Source organism: Streptopelia decaocto (genome assembly GCF_964273445.1).
Source record: "Streptopelia decaocto genome assembly, chromosome: 15".
Taxonomy (NCBI): Eukaryota; Metazoa; Chordata; class Aves; order Columbiformes; family Columbidae; genus Streptopelia; species Streptopelia decaocto.
Window position 1 is genome coordinate 14,457,271 of NC_138670.1, and position 22,104 is coordinate 14,479,374.

The 22,104-nt window shown below is 52.6% G+C and overlaps 1 pseudogene across 1 annotated transcript; it reads right to left on the reverse strand.

The window, feature by feature from the left end:
• Nucleotides 1-18,914: 18,914 nt before the first annotated feature.
• On the reverse strand, nucleotides 18,915-19,843 carry LOC309446613 (olfactory receptor 14J1-like; annotated as a pseudogene). The gene has a single exon. The product of its transcript is annotated as an olfactory receptor 14J1-like (transcript).
• Nucleotides 19,844-22,104: the final 2,261 nt, after the last annotated feature.

A 22,104-nucleotide genomic window follows, 5' to 3' on the forward strand; every position in this document is an offset into this window, starting at 1 on the left:
ATTCATTTCCAGAGTCTGAATGACTGTCACAGTGGTTACTGTGGTTACAGCAGCAACAGTGCCCAGTGTGTGAAGAAGGGGGGGTTGCCTTTAAGGCTGGAGAAGTAATGTTATCAGCAATGGCCTTGACGGAGGAACTCTGTGTAGGAGCTGTAACTTCAGCCTCCGAAGTGGCAGCAGCTGCAGCTTTTGCTGTTTTGCTCTTTCTTGAGCGGCCAGGAGAGCTTTTTGCTAAAGCTTCCGAAGACGCACCGCAAATCTCAGGACTAAAAAGAGACGCAAACCTCCTGTTGAACGCCATTTCTCTTAACAGAAGCACAAACTGACACACATTCAGCAAACCAGATAACACCATCAAAGTTCTATCAAAACTCCAAGGATATTCAAAGTTCTCTAAAACATTTGTGAACTGTCCTAGCGAAAAAACGAAAGTATTGTTAGTCAGCCTTTCTAAAGATTCGCTTGACCAATTAGCAAACACAGAGCCGTACTGCTCTTTAATCTCTCCTGAAGGCTTTTCAAGGTAAAGCAGAAGCGAGTAGAAATTCATTAGCGGCTGCAGTATAATGAAATAAACCAGTGACAAACCACACAACATCATCATGATCATTGTCCAGTTCCTTGTTGTTATATAATGAATACTTCGATTTAAAAAGAAAGCCCAACACAGATATGGAATCAGTGAGCACAACGTAGAAAATAACTGATACAACTTATGCCATAACATCTTTAAATCAGTGTAATTCACTTTACCTTAATACCACTAAATAATATCCGAAGCAAACAGATGCGCGAGTATCACAACTCTATGAGTTGGCACCGTGCCAAGAAAACTGAAAGGTACGTCAGAGCAGTAGAAAAGCCAAAAATCTTCACATTTACGCCTTTCTCGTGCCCCACGTTGGGCGCCAATTATCTGTCGAGGGTTAAGATTGCGGGGTGACAATCAAACCCTGGCAGATGTATTGTTAACCCCCTCTCCCCCCCACTTCCCCCTCTTTGCCCCTCCCTCTCCCCCCTTACCACTAAGGACAGGCGATCGGGAGGGAAAGAAGGACAGAGAGAAGAGAGTTGGAAAAATTAAAGATGTTTTACTAATGCTACTAATAAGAATAGAGAAAATAATACAAAATATACAAAACCAATCTTGAAAGTCTCAGCAACTGCAGAGCCGGCCACCAAAGTCCTGGATTGGACTCTGCAGCCAACTGGAGCTGGATTCAGTCTGTCACTAGGCCTCAGTTCACAGGGACTACCAGCAAGATCCTCTCCTAAGGTCGGCCATAAGGAGAAGGGAAGAAAAAGGGATGAGATCCTTGTGGTCTCCCACTTTTATATGAAGTATTCACGTGAATGGAATGTTATACACAGTTGGTCAGTTTCTTAGTCACTTGTTTCTCGTCGCCCCTCTCGCGAGATGTCCATCCATGCTTATCAATAAGTTTGCATTCCATTGCTAGGTTTACCAAAACATGGATCTGGTTCTCCAGGAAAATGCAGTTAATATGAAGGCTATAGCTGACAGGCAAAATTCACTGAAAGAGAAACTTGTTTTTAACAAAACCAGGACACACACTCACTGTCCAGAGGGGTTTCTGACACACACACTGTCTGGGGGAGTTTGTGACACACACGCTGTCCAATGGGGCTTGTGACACACATGGTGCCCAATGGGGTTTGTGACACACACACGCTGTCCAGGGGAGTTTGTGACACACACACTGTCCAATGGGGTTTGTGACACACACGCTCTCCAATGGGTTTGTGACACACATGCTGTCCAATGAGGTTTGTGACACACACGCTGACCAGGGGGGTTTGTGACACACACGTTGTCCAGTGGGGTTTCTGACATACATGCTATCCAATGGGGTTTGTGACACACAAACTGTCCAATGGGGTTTGTGACACACACGCTGTCCATTGGGGTTTGTGACATACATGCTGTCCAATGGGGTTTGTGACACACACACTGTCCAGGGGGGTTTGTGACACACACACGGTGCCCAATGGGGTTTGTGACACACACACGCTGTCCAATGGGGTTTGTGACACATACGCTGTGCAATGGGGTTTGTGACACACACGCTGTCCAATGGGGTTTGTGACATACACGTTGTCCAGGGGGGTGTGTGACACACACACTGTCCAATGGGGTTTGTGACACACACGCTGTCTGGGGGGGTTTGTGACACACACACTGTCCAATGGGGTTTGTGACACACACGCTGTCCAGGGGGGTTTGTGACACACACACTGTCCAATGGGGTTTGTGACACACACGCTGTCCAGGGGAGTTGTGACCCACACACTGTCCAGGGGGGTTTGTGACACACACGCTGTGCAATGGGGTTTGTGACACACACATTGTCCAGGGGGGTTTGTGACACACACGCTGTCCACGGGGGTTTGTGACACACACACTTGTGGTGCTACTGTGCCCAGCATCCGATCGGCACTTGTGCTGCTCCTGTTCTCCACCCTCTCAAGAGAAGGTTCAGCCTGTGCCCCTACAGTCCAACAGCTGCCAGGGGGGTGTGTTTCTCCCCTCTCGCAGCGTTTCTTTAGCAGCCGGGTTATCTCTGGCCCTTCTCTTGGCAGAACTGCAGACAAATGCAGACTGGAAAGAGGGAGGGTGGCTGAATGTCAATGCATGCTGGCAAGCAATGGGCTACCAAGGAAGCGCCAAAGAAACCCTCTGGTGTCTGGGCCCTGCTGCTCTGAGCCTGATCTGCCAAGACACAGCACACACCGCTCTGCAAGGGGAAATTCCTCCTGCCTGTTCCAGGAGGCTCTCAACAGGCTCACAGCGTACACTCATCAGGAAGAAACAACCCCTTTTGTTCTCCCAGAGAACTCCTCGCACCCCTCGGAGGATCTCGAGCCCCTTTCCTAAGGCAGAGCCCTGGTGAGGAGCTGACCAGGTTTCCCAAGGAAACCTCTTCAGGAAACCTCAGGAACACAAGTCAGACCCACGGTCAACAGAGGACACGCTGGTGTCCTTCTGGTCCCCGTGGAGAGGAAAACCAAGCAGGCTCAGGGACAGAACCCACCCTGCAGAGCACAATGCAGGACGGAGCTGAGCTCTCACAATTACCGCGGCAGGCTGTGTCTGGGCCACCCCTGGGACTCTCTCTGTCCCATCCAAAATGGAGCTGTCCCTCATTCTGCAGAGATCAAAGGCTTCTGGGCCCAGTGCTTGCATTCATGAAGAGGCTGAAAGGCGACCCCCATCGACTCTCATGACCCCCATTGACCCCCATTGACCCCCATTGATCACCATTGATCCCCATTGAATCCCCCTGCCCCCTATCGACTCCTGTTGACCCCCATTGACCCCCATTTATCCCCATTGATCCCCATTGACTCCCATTGAATCCCTCTGCCCCCTATCGACTCTCGTTGACCCCCATTGACCCCCATTGATCACCATTGACTTCCATTGACCCCCATTGACTTCCATTGCCCCTAATTGACCTCCATTGACTCCCATTGCCCCCTATCGACTCTCGCTGACCCCCACTGACCCCCATTGATCCCCATTGACTCCCATTGCCCCTAACTGACCTCCACCCCCAGCTCTCAGGCTGCCCTCGTGTTCCTCTCCTGCCCACCCTCCACCCACCCCAGCTGACGAGGTGGAAAACACACCTGGGGAAAGGGGAGGAGGAGTTTTCAAACATACCCGTTCAGACGTTCAACCTTCTCTGTGTGTCCCTCGGTACCTGCTGAGGTGCAGGTAACAAGCATCTTCCTTGCTCAGGAATGAGCCAAAAACTCTGCGCTCTCAGTTCCCTCAAGATCGAGAGTGACCGAGGCGCAGGGAGACCCTGGTCTCATCCCCTGCTGCGCCGACCTCAGCGCTGACGCTGCTTTGTGACACAACGGCAGAGGGTGATGTCACAATGAAGAGGCTACGCCACGTTTGGAGGCAAAGTCCCACCTGGCAGGAGCGGGTCTCGCAGTCCTGTCTGCAAGGGACGTCTCCCCCATGAGGTGATGCTGCCTCGCATTGGTCCCCTGGGCCATCACTCTGCCCTGTTTGGGGCCCGCCCTTCCCTGAGAGCGGCCTCTGATTGGCCCCAGCTGGTCAGGCTGCTCAGATGCAGTTCACCTGAAGTGACGCTCTCTCTGATTGGTCACCCGGGCTGTCACTCTGCCCTGGTTTGGGCCACCCTTTCCCTGAGGTGATGCTGGCTCTGATTGGTCACTGGCTGCTCAGAGTCCTGCACTGCAGTACCCGCCCCTCAACTGAGATGTGACCTCTGATTGGCTGCCTAGGCTGGCACTCTGCCTGGGCCTGCCCTTCCCTGAGGTGACGCTCTCTCTGATTGGCCACCTGTGCTGTCACTCTGTCTGGCTGTGTTACCTCTCCATGTGGTGGCCACAGCAGAGGAGGAGACGAGGGTGAGAGGCACCAAATTCATCCTCAGTGCCCCAGGAGTTTTTCCTGACCTCGTGCTGACCGTTGATGTCGGGCTGTGCACAATCAGCTTTTATTACAATACGGCCAGCAACTTCTGCTTTGGTAGAAATGGTTTCAGAGGCTGATGGAGTAAAAAGATTCTCAACCTCACGGCTGAAGTCGGAACGAACCTTCCTGGACTAAAGCTGGAGGAGCAGTTGGAGCTTTCGAAACGTAACCTTCTATACTGGGCGGCAACCGCCTTTGTTGGCTTGGCCGGCTGCAGGAGGCACCGGCTGCTTCGTGCTGGTGCCTTTCGCTGACATTTGGTGCTATGACAGTGAGCGAGGCTGCAATGACTGCCATGTCCAGTGCTCCCCAAACGCACAGGGAAAGGCTGCAGATCTTAGAGTGCTGCGGATCCTTGACTTCCTGACACAGCCGTGTTGACAGGGAGGTCTGTTATGTAAACGTAGAAGCTGATACGTCTCTCTGGGTCATGGGGGGAAAGGGGGGAAAAGTGGGGGACGTGTCCCCTGCTGTGACCCTCATGTGCCCTCCAGGTTCCCCGTGTCCCCCCTTCACACAGAGTTGACGGCTCCGACACGGTTCCAAGAACTGGTGTCACCTTGTTTGGTTCCCGTCCGCAACCGTTCCCACGGTGGCCTTGACCCCGTGGTGACCCTGACCCCGCGGTGGCCTTGACCCCACGGTGGCCCCGACTGTCCCTGTGGTGGCCCTGACCCCACGGTGACCCTGCTCACGTCCCCAGTGGCCACGGCCACCCCTGCGGTGACCCTGGTGGCCCTGGCTGTCCCCTGTGGTGTCCCCTGATGGTGACCGTCCCCGTGGTGGCCACGGCCATCTGGCTGTCCCAATGGTGGCCTCTGATGGCCCTTGATGGCCCCGTTGTCCCCTGGGGTTCCTCCAGTTTCGTTGGTTTGACGCACTCGACCCAAAGCTGGTTTGGCAGAATTTTGGGGGGACTTCGGGGGAGGGGAAAGGGGCCCCCCCCAAACCTGGAGGGGAGGGACCCCAAGATCCAGGGGGGAGGGGGGAAATTCTCCTTCCCCCCAAATGTGGGGGTCCCCAAGTGGCCAGTGGGTTGTGGGGTGTCCCCCCTGCCCTGGGATAAGGGAGGAACACCCCAAAACCTGGAGGGGGGCCGGACCCCGTGACCCCCCTGACCAGGGATCCCCAAATTTGGGGGGGTTGCAGAGCCCAGAAGGGTCTCCAAAACTTGGGGAGAGTTCCCCAGATCCCTGGGGGGGATCCTGAAGCCCTGGGGGGATGTCCCCAAAATATTGGGGGGGGGGGGTGGCGCTAAATACTGGGGAGTTCCCAAATTGAACAGGGGTCCCCAGATTTTGGGGCGGTCCCCAAAACTTGGGGGAGGGTCCCGAGATCCCGCGGGGGTCCCCAAGCCCTGAGCGGGGGGTGTCCTTGTCCCTTTGTCCCTCCTCCATTTTTGGGGTTCATTCCTGGGGGTCCCCCCATCCCTCTGTACAGCACAGAGAGGTGCTCCCAAGCTGGAGGGGCGCTTGTGCTTGTGGGGGAGCCCCACTGGGATGGGGAAACCCTCGCGGGGGGGGGGGGCGGTTCGGGGGGAGACCCCCGCCATTCCTCAGTTTCCACAGGTGGGGGGGGCTGGTCCATTTACATCTATTTTACAAGGAAAAGGTGTCTCTTTTTTGGGGGTGTAATAAGTAAATGATCAAAATTGTTATTGTTGATCAAATCAAGTGGAACTCAGTTGTATTATGTATGTTGTGTTATATTATGCATATTGTTGTAAGCAGTAACTGTGTTTATACAAGTTTGATTCTGTTTTGTAGAACTTTGTAGTGACAGTTAAAACCAAGGCCTGAATGCCTGGATGCAACCCCCCCTCCTTCCCCTTCCCCCCCTCAGTTTGTAAGGATTGCTCCTTCTTTCTCTGGTACTTGAGGCTAACAGCTTCTTTTGTTTGGCCCCAGAGCACCCTGGCCAGGGCCATTGCCGAGGTGCCACTGAGCCGCTGGAGGTGCACCCACTGTGGGGGTGCAGAGGACAAGCACCCCCCCAGTGACTCAGCTTTGACATCCAAGTGGCTCAAAAGGCATCATTTTCCACAGCAAATTCTTCCATAGCAACACCTTCCACCAATCCTGAAGAGCCACTGGAAGCCCGCGAACAGCATCAACCAATGCATGAACACGTGTAAAAACGTATATAAGCACCCACGAAGACTGGAGGGTGTGCCCGGTGGCGGAACCGAGCTTCCCCCGGTCACCCAGTGCTGTTTTGCCTAATTACTTGCTTGCTTTAAATTCGCTTGCTCAATAAAATTGATTAATTGGCTTAGAAACTTGTCTTCATTTATAACAGGGGGAATGTGAGGGTTTTTGGCAACAAAAGTGTCAGCCGGGGGGGGTCCCCACTTTGGGTGGGCCCCCCTCAGTTTTGGGGAGTTCAGCCCCGCCCCCCCCCTCGCCCCGGCTCAGTGCTGCCAATGATACAGGGGCCCCCTCAATGGCTTTTGGTGGACCCCCCCCCTCAAAATGGGGCCATATCCTCCCCACCCCACAGGTCCAGGGAGGGGGGCACAAGGAGCCCCCACCCCCCCAGGTCCAGTGCTTTTGGGGGGCACGAGGACCCTCATGTCGACACGGAGTGGTGGGCATGAGGGGCCCATGTCCAGCTGGGGGGGCACAGAGGGGCCTTCGTGCGAGGCTGCGTCCTCGTGCAAGGACGGGTCTTTGCCTCAGGCTGGATCCGCGTGCAAGGCCCGGTCCACGTGCAAAGCCAGGTCCATGTGCCTTGTGCCCTGCCCGCCCTCGGCCCCCCCGCAGGCTGCAGCTGTTGAGGGGAAGCGGCTCTGCGGGGTCGTGGAGGCCGCCCGGGGGGGCTCTGGGGGGAGGGGGTCAATGGGGGAAATGGGGGTGGGGGAACAAAGTGGGGGGAGCAAGGGGACCCGGGGGACACAAGAGGGGGGAGCACAAGAGTGGGGGGGACACAAGGAGACTGGGGGGGCACATGGAATTAGGGGGCACAAGGTGGGGCTTATAAGGGGGGGGCACAATATGAGGGGCACAAAGGGACTGGGGGACACAAGGAGACTGGGGGAGGCTACGGGGGGCACAAGGAAATGAATGAAATGGGGGGTATGATGGCAGACGGGGGCACAAGATTTGATGGTTCTGTGATTCTTGATTGATTTGATTCTTCTGTGATTCTTTGATTCGATGATTCTGTGATTTTGCAGTTCTTTGATTCTGTGATTCTATCATTACATGATTCTATGGTTCTGCAATTCCATAATTCTTTGATTCTTTGAGTCGTTGATTCTGTGATTCTATGATTCTGTGTTTCTATGATTTGATTATTCTGTGATTATTTGATTTTTATTATTCTTTGATGTTTTTATTCTTTGATTTTTTGATTCTATAATTAATTGATTCTATAATTTATTGATTCTAGGATATTATGATTCTTTGATTCTTAGATTCTACGTTTCTTTGATTCCATGGTTCTTTGACTTTTTGTTTCTACAATTATTTCATTCTATGACTCTGTGATATGTTTTTTTTTTTTTTTTTCTGTAATTCCATGATTCTGTTATTCCCTGATTCTATGATTATGTGATTCTACGATTCTTTGATTCTGGGATATTACGATTCCTTGATTCCCTGGTTCTTCGATTCTAAGATTCTACGACTCTAAGGTTCTATGATTCCTTGATTTGATGATTCCATGATTCTTTGATTCTGGGATATTACGATTCCTTGATTCCCTGGTTCTTCGATTCTAAGATTCTACGACTCTAAGGTTCTATGATTCCTTGATTTGATGATCCCATGATTCTTTGATTCCGGGATATTATGATGCCTTGATTCCCTGATTCTTCAATTCCATGATTCTATGACTCCAAGGTTCTACGATTCCTTTATTCCACGATTCTATGACTCTTCGATTCTTTCCTTTGAGCCCAGAGCAGTTTGGAGCCTCCAACCCTCCTGGACCCCCCATGTGTCACCTGCTCCATCCTCGGCTTGGCTGGAGATCCCCAGCGGTCCCCTGTGGGGTGACAATGGGGCCCTTTGTCACCTCACTGGTGACACCGCCTGTGGTCACCACGGCGCCGGGCCCGGCTGCACTTTGTGGCAGGACGGCGACGGGACCAGCGCGAGCCCGGAGCGCAGCCCACGTCTCTTTAGAGTCACAGACTCGTTTGGGTTGGACGAGACCTTCGGATTGAGTCCAACCACAACCCGACTCGAGCTGCCGGTGGCAGATTCGTGTGCGGAGCTCCCGAGCTCATCCCGCGTCTTTTGGTGGCGAGGAGCTCCCGAGCTCATTTCACATGTTTTCGTGGCGAGGAGCTCTTGATCTCAATTCACGCCTCTTCGTGGCGAGGATCTCCCAGGACCATCCCACATCTTTCCGTGGCAAGGAGCTCCCGAGTGCGTCTCAAATCCTGAAGACTTTCCTTTTTGCTGAAGCTTTTCCTTTTCACCAAAGCTTCCCCGCGAGATGGAGCAGAGACCCCCCAGCTGCCCCGGGTGGCCTGGGAGGAGGTGAATGTTCCCCAGGCCATCAGACCCCGACGGCAGCGCGACGAGGTGACCAGGTTCCGGCTGCTGCCGCGTGAGTGAGGGGCCAGAGGGGCCAGCGGGGCCAGCGGGGCCAGAGGGGCCAGAGGGGACAGCGCGACAGGGAGTGCAGAGGGGACAGCGGGGACAGAGGGGACACAGCACCTGCCCAGAGGCCGTGGGGCCGGCAGGAAGTGGCTTCTCCACAGCCCTCCCTGCTGTCCATTACCAGACACCAGCTGGTTATCGGTGTATGAGTTCTGGAGAGACAACTTGGACTTCATTGTGAAGTTCATTGAGAGCCCAGCAAACAGCGTGGAGGAGAAGCTGAGGTTCCTCGACAACGTCTGCGAGCTGTGCAACTTCAGCAAGAACGACACCGCGCCAAAGGGCCTGGAGACCTTCTGCCGCTCCTATGAGCTGCTGGAAAACGTCACGGTGAGGGGAAACCTGGTGTGTTTGGGGAAGGGACTCAGGCCCCCCCAGCACCGGTACCTCAAAGCACAATATGGCACTAAACTCACTTCAAAACAAACACCAAATGGCGTCCCCAGGGGCACCAGAATCACCTCAGGGCTCAACATGGCACCAAATTCACCTCAGGGCTCAACATGGGGGAAACAAAATCACTTCAGGGCTCAAAATGGCACCAAAATCACCTCAGGGCTCAAAATGTCACCAGAGTCACCTCAGGGCTCCAAAAGGTGGCCCCAGGCACATAAAATCACCTCAGCACAAAAACCAGCAGTGTCAGGAGCATAAAATTGCCTCAAAGCACAAAGAATCTGCCCAAGGGGCATCAAGATCCCCTCAGGGCACAAAATGGTGGCATGAAGATCATCTTAGGGCTCAAAATGGTGGCCATGGGGCATAAAATCACCTCAAAACACAAAATGGTGGCCCCAGGGGCATAAAATCACCTCAGGGCTCAAAATGGCGCCAGAATCACCTCAGGGCTCAACTGGTGGCGTCAGGGGTGTTGGGATCACCTCACGCCAAGAAAACCCTGAGGAGCTGGAGCAAGCTGAGAGGAAGGAACGGAGCTGGTGAGGGGCTGGAGAAGGAGGGTGAGGGTGGAAATTGGGGGTGATTTCTTCCCCAAAGGGCTGTGGGGCGCTGGAACAGGCTGCCCAGGGCAGTGCTGGAGTCACCATCCCTGGAGGGTGAACAGACGGGGTTCTTGGGGACGTTTTAGTGCCGGGGTTGGGTTAATGGACTCGATGACCTTGAGGGGCTTTTCCACCCAAAACAGTTGGCTAATTGGCCGATTTTGGGCATTCCCACGCAGCCGCTCTCTCCTGGCCAGTTGAGCCAGCTCAGGGGGACACCGGGGGTGTCTCTGCAGACATGGGGGTTCAATTCGGCTCCATTTCTCTCCCTCCAGCCCTCGGGATCCTGGAGCGGGACCCCGACCCCTCCACCCGTGCCCTGGCAGTTCAGACCACGCTCCTCCTCACCACCAGGACGAATCAGCCAAGACAGCGGCCGACCCCGTGGTCCCTCTGCTGCTGGCGCCGCTAAGCCCGGCTTAAGTGCAGCTTTTCTCACCGAAACACCTGCATTTTCTGACAATAACTCTGGAAAAGGAGCCCGATCCATGGCGTCCTTCAGCCCTGAGGTGACGGCGGCGTTTCCGGCCTCTCCCGACGCCCTTTTTCTGGGAAATCCCCCAGATCCTCAAGCTCAGGGACGTGAAGTCAGGATTTTTGTGCTTGCGTCTCGTTTGCTTTTTGCTTTTTTGGGGGTGTTTTGATCGTGCAGATGGTGTTGACGCTCCCCTCTGAGCAGGGCCGGCACAGACGCCTTTTCACATTGTTTAAATAAATTGTGTCAGATCAAGATTCTCCCACTGGAACCAACAGACGCGGACGCATTGTGGGGAAGATCCTAATTAAGGAAATTCACGCTGATAAAAATGCCCAGTTTATCCCCATTAAGCAGCAGCAAAGCCCAGCCCAGAGGGAAGCGAAACCCCCGTTATTTTGCGTTTGAGAAGAGCCCGGGGAGTTCATCCCAGTTTGAGAAACAAAAACAGGGCAAAATGGGGATTTTGCTGCAAACGCGAGAACTTGAGCATCCGAGTGTTTCATCCGGGGGTCGCTCGGGGGGAATAAAACGCTCGAGGCCCAAAGGGATTCGTGGTAAATCAGCGTCGGGTGTTTTGATTTCAGGTGTCAGGGGAACGGTTGGGTCTTTTCCAACCCAAATTATTCAGGGATTCTAAAACCGGAGGGAATTGGGGGTAAATTGTGGCGCAGGGAGGGAAAAGTGGGAGACGTGTCCCCCCCGTGATCCTCATGTCCCCTCCAGGTCCCCTGTGTTCCCCCAGCCACTGCCTGCAGATGGTGTAATGATGTTGTTGGGCTTTGTGGGTGGGTTGTGCATTAGAGAGGGACTTTTGTGGTTTGTTGTATTTCGTGGTTTTTTTCTGTACATAGTTTTGTTTCTTTGTGTGCTTGTTTGTTTTGGTAAATATATTGATTTATGTTTTTTCAGACCTGTGCTCTCTGTCATTTTCTTGTATCTGCAGAGCTGAGGGGTGAGGATGGCTGCCGGGCATGACGGGACGGTTGGGAAGAACCGCTCAAGGCTGCATGGAAGTAGAACTGGTTGGGATTAAAAATTCGGTGGAGGGGGTAGAGTAGTACCTCCATAACCACCACTGAGGGGTGTCATCCCCATCCCTGCTGCGCAGCCAAACCAGAGTGCCCATGCACCCAGGTGTGATGTCACGGCCCATGTTCCATCCGCAGCGCTGGTGCCCGGCAACGACCACAACAAAGAGAATCCCACCAGCACTGAGCAAAGCCCATCCTGTCTTCCCTTTTCGCTTTCTTACCGCTTGTCCTGTTCCCAGTCCAGCCCTTGTATCCCATTCCCCGTGCCTTGGCTGCAAAATCCAACCTTCTCACCTGCTCCCACCAACTCAGTCCCGTCTTTCCCTTCCCACTTTTTTTTTGTTATGAAGGTCTTGAAGAAGAGGAAAACTGCGCTGCTGGAGGTACAGCCCCCACTGCCTGGGGGGATGGCGTGGCATGGGACCCCACTCTGGGGAGCTTGGGGACCAGGAGCTCAGCTCGTCCTCTCCACCCACCCCTGCGAGGCCACGGGCTGGGAGAAGCCCTTCTGGGCTGCTCGTCCCCTGCTGAAATCGAGCATCCCTGCCTGGGGGACACGTCCCCATGGGAGCCCAGGGCACCCCGGGCTCGTGTCAGAGGGATGCTCAGCGGGAGCAGCTGGTGCTGCCCGGAGCCTGAGCCCGTGCCTCCTCTGCCCCTTTCCAGGCTGGAGCCAGGGCAGCCCAGCCCTGCCCGGGGAGCAGCGCAGAGGCAAAAACCCCACCTGTGCAAGGTAAGGAGCTTCTGGGTCCCGAGGCAGGTGTGGGGCTGGGGTCTGTGCCTGGGGCGCCCCACAGGGCAGGGACATGGCTGCTCACCCCTGCCCTCTCTGCTCCCGCACATCTGCAAGACCGCGTCACTCCCAAAGCTGCTGAAGGGCACAAAGCGCAGGATCCACTGGCTGCAGGTGCTGGCCCGTGGGTGCTGGTGGCCCAGGAGCTGCCCAAACTCCAGGCAGCTCCTGCTGGGGACATACCATGGGGTCCTGTCACACCACAGCTCTCCCTGGGCAGTGAGAGGGGTTAGGGGTGCTGAGACCCCCGTCCCACAGGTGCACTGGGCTGGTCAGGGCAGGGCCAATGCACTTTTCTGCTTGTATTTTGGCTTAGGATACACCAGCTCTTGCTGGGGAGCTGCATGTCCGGCTGCTGGGATCAAGGAAGGCGAGATGGAGGAGAAGATGGACGTAGATGTGATGGAAGAAGAGATGGAGGTTGATGTGATGGTGGAGGAAGAGATGATGGATGTGGACGAAGGGACAGAGGAAGACATGGAGGTAGATGCAGAGATGGAGGAGGCAATGGATGTGGATGCATAGCTGATGATCACAGATGGACGTACCAGCAGCCGGATAGGAACATGCTCCCCAGCCACTGCCTGCAGCCGCTGCAATAATGTTGGTGGGTGGGTTATACAGTAGACAGGAGTTTTAGGTTTTTTTGTACTTATCTGTAGTTGTTTTTTCTGTACATAGTTTTGTTTCTTTGTGTGTTTGTTTGTTTTGGTAAATATATTGATTTATGTTTTTTCAGACCTGTGCTCTCTGTCATTTTCTTGTATCTGCAGAGCTGTGGTTTCCGCTCGCTCTGGGTTCCTGGGGCTGGGGGTGGCGGGGGGTGCTGGCACGGCCACCCCGGGGACAGGGGGTCCCTGTGCACAGAGGGGTCCCCCTTGCAGAGACATGGCACTGGGCACCAGTGGGGTTGGTTCATGGGTTGCTGGAGAGCGGTGTCCCCAACAGCAAAGCTGTCACCAGCAACGAGTGGGCCATGAGAGCCTTGGGAACGGCTTGTGCCAGGATCAGGGAGAAGGTTTTGCAGCTGTAGGTGCTGCTGTTTAAGGCTCTGAACGTACACATGTGCAGGGCTTTGGAGCTGTTCCCCACCAGGCTGGTGTCAGGACCGGGGTTGTTCCCAGCTGGCAGAAGCGTCCGGGCTGGAGCCAGTGGGAGCTGTTCCTCTCCTCTGGATGCATGCAAGGACATGCAAGGACATTCAAGTCCTTCTCAAATGGTGGGGCCCAGCCCGACACACAGTGCTCCAGGTGAGGCTGCACCAAGCCTGGACCCAGTGGGACAATCCCTTCTCTTGGCTGGCTGGTCGGGCTGTGTTTGACGTCCCCAAGACGCCGTTTGCCCTCTCCGAGCCCGGGCACGCTGATGGCATCCTCTCGCGAGATGTCCATCCATGTTTATCAATGACCTCGCATTCCATTGCTATGTTCACCAAAACATGTATCTGGTTTTCCAGGAAAACGCAGCTGATAGGAAGCTTGAGCTGACAGGCAAATTCACTAAAAGAGAAACTTGTTTTTTAACAAAACCAGGACATTCCACCCCTTATAATATACCATTCACTGAACACTTAAACCTTATCAATACAATCTGTCAATACAATCTAATTAATCACTACTACTATATATATATATACACATATGTGCATATATACACAGGACTAATTAATCAGTGGACCATCCTTTAAAAAGTTCATTAAGTTCATTTTGTCACGACAGTCTCCCAGGGCAGGAAAAATGGTGCAAGTGCATCTCATGACCACTGTTTGTGGGTTAAAGACATCAACTTCGAAGAAGATGTCAGGCGCCACTCGAAGAAACTAGCTCTGGTTTCATCATCACTGTCTTGATCTGAAAGACACTTATTAAATACTGTTAGTATGGCAATTCACATCCTGCAGTTCAGTATTGAATATTTTCACCTAAACTCAAATCTCCTTGAGGCACAGACCGAACTTCTCCATCCTTAAGCATCACCCACCAGGTGCTGCCAGGTCCCTGGGCAAAAACAATCCCATGAATGGGCTTGCCTTTGCCTGAGGCAGGAGGAACCCAGACTGCCTTTCCTAACATGTTTTTCATGTGTACTACAGGGACTTTATCTCCTTCTACAGTCCGTAGAATTTCTGATTGGGCAGGCCCGGCTCGATTGGTTGATCCCCCAGTGTTGACCAATCAAGTGGCTTTTGCTAAATGTGACTCCCAGTTTTTAAAGGTTCCACCACCAAGTGCCTTTAGTGTAGTTTTTAGAAACCATTGTACCTTTCAATTTTCCCAGGGGCTGGTCCATGGTATGCAATATGATATACCCACTCAATACCATGTTCTTTGGCCCAATTGTCTATAATATTGTTTTTGAAATGAGTACCATTGTCTGATTCAATTCTTTCTGGCGTACCGTGTCGCCAAAGGACTTGCTTTTCAAGGCCCAAGATAGTATTTGGGGCTGTAGCATGAGGTACAGCATATGTTTCCAACCATCCAGTGGTTGCTTCCACCATTGTAAGTACGTAACGCTTACCTTGACGTGTTTGTGGAAGTGTAATATAATCAATCTGCCAAGCTTCTCCATACTTATACTTTAACCATCGCCCCACATACCATACGGGCTTTAACCGTTCATCTTGTTTGATTTCAGCGCAAGTTTCACATTCATGAATAACCTGTGAAATAGTGTCCATAGTTAAATCCACCCCTCGATCGCGAGCCCATTTCTATGTTGCATCTCTACCTTGATGCCCTGAAGCATCATGGGCCCACCGAGCTAGGAAAAGGTCACCTTTATGTTGCCAGTCCAATAAACTCTGTTATCCCTTTCCTCCACCTGGTTGGAGGCAGGGCACCTCTAATTTCTGTTTTGCACAGTCTCTGGGTGTGAATTAGAGGTTCCTTCAAGAGCATCAGAATCTCTTCTGCTCCTTTTGTAAACTGGAGCAGACACCTTCCTAGGAGTTTTTCCTTTGATCTCACGTACTCGTTCCTGAAGTTCTGAGGTAGGTCTTCCATGCCACTTATTCATGTTTTCTCCCTGCTCATGTAGGAAGAACCACAGTGAACCTCTTTTTGTGGGCTGCCTCTGTCCTCTCTCTCGAGATTGGAAACGCCTTTTCCTAACAGCTGAAACATAGGTTTGTGTAGGTTGTGAATGGTACGAGTCTTCTCTGAGTTCTTTGATTTCTTGCAACAGCTTTTCAAACCGGTCATCAGATTTTTCACACAGTTTCTCCACAGCAGAGACACAAGCCCATAGAGAACCAGCAAGGCTGTCCTCAGAGTTCCGGAGCTGCTCAATCACTTCAGTAATATCTTGTCTACCTCCAGCTGACCAGACCATTCCTGCCAATGACTTAGCATATGCAGGTGGTGCACTTTGTACAAATCTGCGCCACAGAGGTCGTGTACAATTGATTCTATCTGGGTCTGTCCCCTCTTGGCTGTTTGGTCCAAAATAGATGATTTCTCACACAGCTAATTCTCTCAGGAATTGAATACCTCTCTCCATAGTATTCCATGTCCCTAACTTGGATATACAATCTTCCTTGTAGGGAAATCTTACTTTCATAGTTGCCAGGAGTCGGGTCCAGAGGGTAGTGGCATTAGACTCTCTTGAAATTGCCCTATCAATGGTGGAATCTCTTGACAGAGATCCCAGCTGCCTGGCTTCACCACCTTCCAATTCAATTGTTTCTGCCCCATTGTCCCAGCATCGGAGCAGCCAGGTTAAAATATTCTCGCCTTCACGACGACTAAAGTCTTTTCACAGATCTCTCAGCTCACCTGGAGAGAAGGACCGAGTGGTGGACACTTCATCTCCTCCCTGTCCTGATGGTGCCCCTTGGGTTGATGTTGGCCCTGTGCCATCATCTGCTGCACGGGTAGTCTTTCTAGTGACTTTCTTACAACCGGCAACTGATGCTGATACGGGTTTACCATCATTTGATTCATTTCCAGAGTCTGAATGACTGTCACAGTGGTTACTGTGGTTACAGCAGCAACAGTGCCCAGTGTGTGAAGAAAGGGGGGCTGCCTTAGCCTGTGAGGCTGGAGAAGTAATGTTATCAGCAGCGGCAGAGGAACTCTGCGTAGGAGCTGTACCTTCAGCCTGCGAAGCCGCGGTTGGGGCAGCAGCAGCTGCAGCTTTTGCTGTTTTGCTCTTTCTCGAGCGGCCAGGAGAGCTTTTTGTTAAAGCTTCCGAAGACGCACCGCAAATCTCAGGACTAAAAAGAGACGCAAACCTCCTGTTGAACGCCATTTCTCTTAACAGAAGCACAAACTGACACACATTCAGCAAACCAGATAACACCATCAAAGTTCTATCCAAACTCCAAGGATATTCAAAATCCTCTAAAACATTTGCGAACTGTCCTAGCGAAAAAACAAAAGTATTGTTAGTCAGCCTTTCTAAAGACTCGCTTGACCAATTAGCAAACACAGAGCTGTACTGCTCTTTAATCTCTCCTGGAGGCTTTTCAAGGTAAAGCAGAAGCGAGTAGAAATTCATTAGCAGCTGCAGTATAACGAAATAAACCAGTGACAAACCACACAGTATCATCATAATCATTGTCCAGTTCCTTGTTGTTATATAATGAATACTTCGATTTAAAAAGAAAGCCCAACACAGATATGGAATCAGTGAGCACAATGTAGAAAACAGCTGATACAACTTATGCCATAGCATCTTTAAATCAGTGTAATTCACTTTACCTTAATACCACTAAATAATATCCAAAGCAAACAGACACGCGAGTATCACAACTCTATGAGTTGGCACTGTGCCAAGAAAACTGAAATGTACGTCAGAGCAGTAGAAAAGCCAAAAATCTTCACATTTGCCCCTTTCTCGTGCCCCACGTTGGGTGCCAATTATCTGTCGAGGTTTAGATTGCGGGGTGACAATCAAACCCTGGCAGATGTATTGTTAACCCCCTCTCCCCCCCCACTTCCCCCTTTTTGCCCCTCCCTCTCCCCCCTTCCCACTAAGGACAGGCGATCGGGAGGGAAAGAAGGACAGAGAGAAGAGAGTTGGAAAAATTAACAATGTTTTACTAATGCTACTAATAAGAATAGAGAAAATAATACAAAATATACAAAACCAATCTTGAAAGTCTCAGCAACTGCAGAGCCGGCCACCAAAGTCCTGGATTAGACTCTACAACCAAGCGGAGCTGGATTCAGTCTCTTACTAGGCCTCAGTTCTCAGGGACGACCAGCAAGATCCTCTCCTAAGGTCGGCCATAAGCAGAAGGGAAAAGGGCAAAAGGGACGAGATCCTTGTGATCTCCCACTTTTATATGAAGTATTCACGTGAATGGAATGTTATACACAGTTGGTCAGTTTCTTAGTCACTTGTTTCTCGTCGCCCCTCTCGCGAGATGTCCATCCATGCTTATCAATAAGTTTGCATTCCATTGCTAGGTTTACCAAAACATGTGTCTGGTTCTCCAGGAAAATGCAGTTAATATGAAGGCTATAGCTGACAGGCAAAATTCACTGAAAGAGAAACTTGTTTTTAACAAAACCAGGACACCCACATCATGAGGAATGGACGCAGGGACCTCAGTTCAAGGAAGAAGATCCCAGTGGGTGGTTTCCCATGGGCTGTTACTCCCAATGTGAAGTGACCTCGAGAAACTGCCTGTCCCACAGTGCAAACATGGATTTCTGACCTACTCATTCAGGGTCCCTCCATGGAGGGAAGAGCAACCTCTGTGAGCTGGGGAGATAGGCCAGGGCAGCAAATGGTGGTTGTGAGGGGCCAGTCCATGGTGATTGACCTGAGGCTCCTTCCACGGGGTGTCCAGTGCACAGGGGCACAGCCCAGCCCCTGCTCTGCTGGTCCTGCAGGTCTCTGGCAGGAGCCTGGCTGTGAGAGGACACTGCTGTGTGCCAGCCCTGCACACACACGCTGTTCAGCTGTACAATGGTGTTTGAATCTGTGGGACACTTTTATACTCATATGCTTGAAGACATAAACCATCATGTACTACCCATAGGAGATCACCTTTCTATCTGGAAAGGCTGTTGTGAGGCCAGCTCTGTCACAGCAGTGCCCGTGGCCTGTCCCTGCCTGCGCTCACAGGACTGACACACAGCAGGACGTGACCAAGCTGCCAGAGCACTCAGGCCTTGCACCAACACAAGGGATGAGAAAGAGAGTGTGGGAGTGGAACCAGAACAGCTCTGGAAGACCAAGCGCTGGTGCTCCCTGGCAGGGCTGCCATGATGGATACGTTTCCCCTCTTCCCATCACAGGAACTGTCCCTGCAGCTCCAGAAAGGCCTCGGAGTTACAATGTCAGTAGAAAAAAATTGTGGAAGGTCCCTTTATTTTACTTAAACACAGAGAGCATGAATTGGTCACTGACGCAGCCACTCAGTGAGAAAAGAAAAGCAGGCAGTGAATTACAAAGGGAATTAAAATATTTTAATAATAAACAAACACAAGGAGAAACAAAAAATACTGCACACAGGATGAACCTGCAATGAGTTAGACTATAACTCTTATATAGAAGAATTTAGAGACAGTTTATTACTTCAGAAGAAATCCAGTCATCTGTTTCCTCAGAGCATCCTTGAGCTCCTGGTTCCTCATGCTGTAGATGAGGGGGTTCACTGCTGGAGGCACCACCGAGTACAGAAAGGACAAAACCAGGTCCAGGGATGGGGAGGAGATGGAGGGGGGCTTCAGGTAGGCAAACATGGCAGTGCTGACAAACAGGGAGACCACGGCCAGGTGAGGGAGGCAGGTGGAAAAGCCTTTGTGCCGTCCCTGGTCAGAGGGGATCCTCAGCACGGCCCTCAAGATCTGCACATACAACACCACAATGAACACAAAACACGCAAATGCTAAACAGGCACTGACTACAAGAAGTCCAACTTCCCTGAGGTAGGAGTGTGAGCAGGAGAGCTTGAGGATCTGGGGGATTTCACAGAAGAACTGGCCCAGGGCATTGCCCTTGCACAGGGGCAGTGAAAATGTATTGGCCGTGTGCAGCAGAGAATAGAGAAACCAGTGGCCCAGGCAGCTGCTGCCATGTGGACACAAGCTCTGCTGCCCAGGAGGGTCCCGTAGTGCAGGGGTTTGCAGATGGCAACGTAGTGGTCGTAGGACATGATGGTGAGGAGACAATATTCTGCTACTACCAAGAAGGTAAAGACAAAGAGCTGTGCAACACATCCTGTGTAGGAGATGTTCCTGGTGTCCCAGAAGAAATTCGCCATGGATTTGGGCACAGTGGTGGAGATGGAGCCCAGGTCGAGGAGGGCGAGGTTGAGCAGGAAGAAGTACATGGGGGTGTGGAGGTGCTGGTCCCAGGCTATGGTGGTGATGATGAGGCCGTTGCCCAGGAGGGCAGCCAGGTAGATGCCCAGGAAGAGCCAGAAGTGCAAGAGCTGCAGCTCCCGTGTGTCTGTGAACGGCAGGAGGAGGAACTGGGTGATGGAGCTGCTGTTGGACATCTGCAGCCTCTGGACATAGGACACTGACAAAAGAAGAAAAGACAGTGACAAGACAGGGGAAATTTCTCTGAGCAAAATCAAAGCCATTTCTCATACACTCTCCCCTGCTCCACACCCCCTTGTCCTTTTCCAGACCTTCCCTCAGCTCCGTGTCTGAGCCCTGGGTGGTGCTGGCTGGAGGTGCCGTGAGGAGCAGGGCCTGTGCCCGCTGGCTGCTGAGGAGTCAGCCCTGCTCTGCAGCAGGGGGCATGGGAATAGTGGCAGGGGCCAGACCTGGGGTTCAAAGTTGTCATCTGAAACTGCTGCAGGTGAAGAAGGGCCTGTCAGCATCTGCAGTATCACCAGAATGAAACAGGATGGTAGAATGAAGTTTGAAATGTTTGGGTTTTTTACAGCTTCACAGAATCACAGAAAGTTAGTGACTGGAAGGGACCTCGAAAGATCATCCAGTCTAGTCCCGCAGCTCCCCTAGAGAATGTTGTTGGGTGTCAGAAACCCTCAGCATTTCTGCTGCACTCAGGGAGAACAGAGCGAGTCCTGCAAGACCAGAGGGTGCCTGTGGGTCAGTGCAGAGTGAGGGCAGCTGCTCTGTCCCTCTGTCTTGCTCCAGCTGCCCTGGGCTGGCACCTTTCTGAGATGGGGGCAGATCACACTCCCATGTTACCCTGAAAAGCCACCAGGCACTGCTGAGAGCAGAGGGATCCACCTCAGACCATGACAGGTCTCACCCTTTCCCAAGGTCTAAGCACCCCACGTTTAGCCCAGGACACACACGGCTCATCTCACAAACCCAACAACATTTTCTCTGTTGCAGCATCTCTGTGCTTCTCCATGGGGCTTTAAGATAACACACAGATGCTGTAGGACAGGTTTGCAGCCTGGAGGGTAGTACAGAGCTTCTAAGGAAACCTCAACGAGATATACAAGTGTCCTGACGATGGCATTTGATTAAGGGAAACTCAGCTCATTCCCCAGCCCCACAGACTGCATTGCCACAGCCCACAGGTCAGAGCAAAGCTGGGACACGTGTTCCCATGGACACACCTGCAGGAAAGGACCCACAAGATCAGGCTGTGACTCTGCAGCTGAAACTGCCATCCCCAGAGAGCCTGACAGCAAGAACAAGATCCCAACAGCAGTGACCCAGAGCAGGGGAGCGAGAAGGAAAATGCGGTGAGGGTGGGTGTGAGAGAGGCCAGGGCAGAGGCAGCCGGGCACTCAGACAGCGTCACCCTTCCCCAGCTGTGCAGCCACCTCCCAGACACCAACAGTGCCGGGCAGCTGCTCTCAGCCCCTGTGCTCTGCAGAGGAACTGCAGCTCTGGCTGCACAGGAGCTGCTTCATGCCTTGGAGCCCCCGGCCCTGAGGGCAGAGGCTTTGCTGGGTGGGACAGGAGGCCAGGGGGCTGCTCACAGGAGGGATCTGACCTGCAGGGGATCACAGGGACTTTTCTCTCTTCTCCCTCCCATAACAATTCTGGGTTTAGTTTCCTCTCATGTCTGATCATTTCCCCGCTGCCTGTAGATTCTCCCCCTGGGAGGTGTTTCCCTGTCCATGTCTCTTCCCTGTCAGTGCTCACAGACCATCCCACCCTCTGTGCCCTCCCCCTGGCCCTACAGATCCTGCCTGTTCACAGGGCACTGCCTGGGGGCATCTTCCTGTCTGCAGGCTGGAAAACAGGACAGGTCAGACTAAGGCTGCTGGGTCCAGCCAAGGTGATGCAGGTGCTGTGCACAGGCAGAGGGGTGGGGAAGGGATGTCATGAGCCTTCTGGCAGATGTACTGACCACTCAGAGTTGCAGTTCAGGAGTCTCAGTGACTTGTTTAAGCATGAGAGTTCATTTTCATTTTATCCTTTCCTGCACCCCCCACCCCTTGGGAGAGGAAACTGAAAAGACAGGCTCAGGAAAGCTCCTTATCTGTCTGATAATCCTTACATTGATCTTGTCATTGGGGCATCGCCTTAGAAAATCCTGCAGGTGATCTGGAGCTGTGAGCAGCCCTGACCCACACAGCACCCTCCACAGCAGAAGGACCTTTCTTGCACAATAGGGTTTGCTCCTTCACATGGCAGCTTCTCCCCTCAGTGTTGCTGGGATCTCCCGGGCAGGCTGAGCACTGACCCTGGCAGGCGGCAGAGTCCCTGCCCGGCACAGCCCTGGGGTGCAGGGACCCTGCTCTGCAGGACAGCCCTGGGCACCCATCCTGCACATTGACATTTGCACCCCACAGCCACCCTGGGGAGAACGCAGCATTCACGT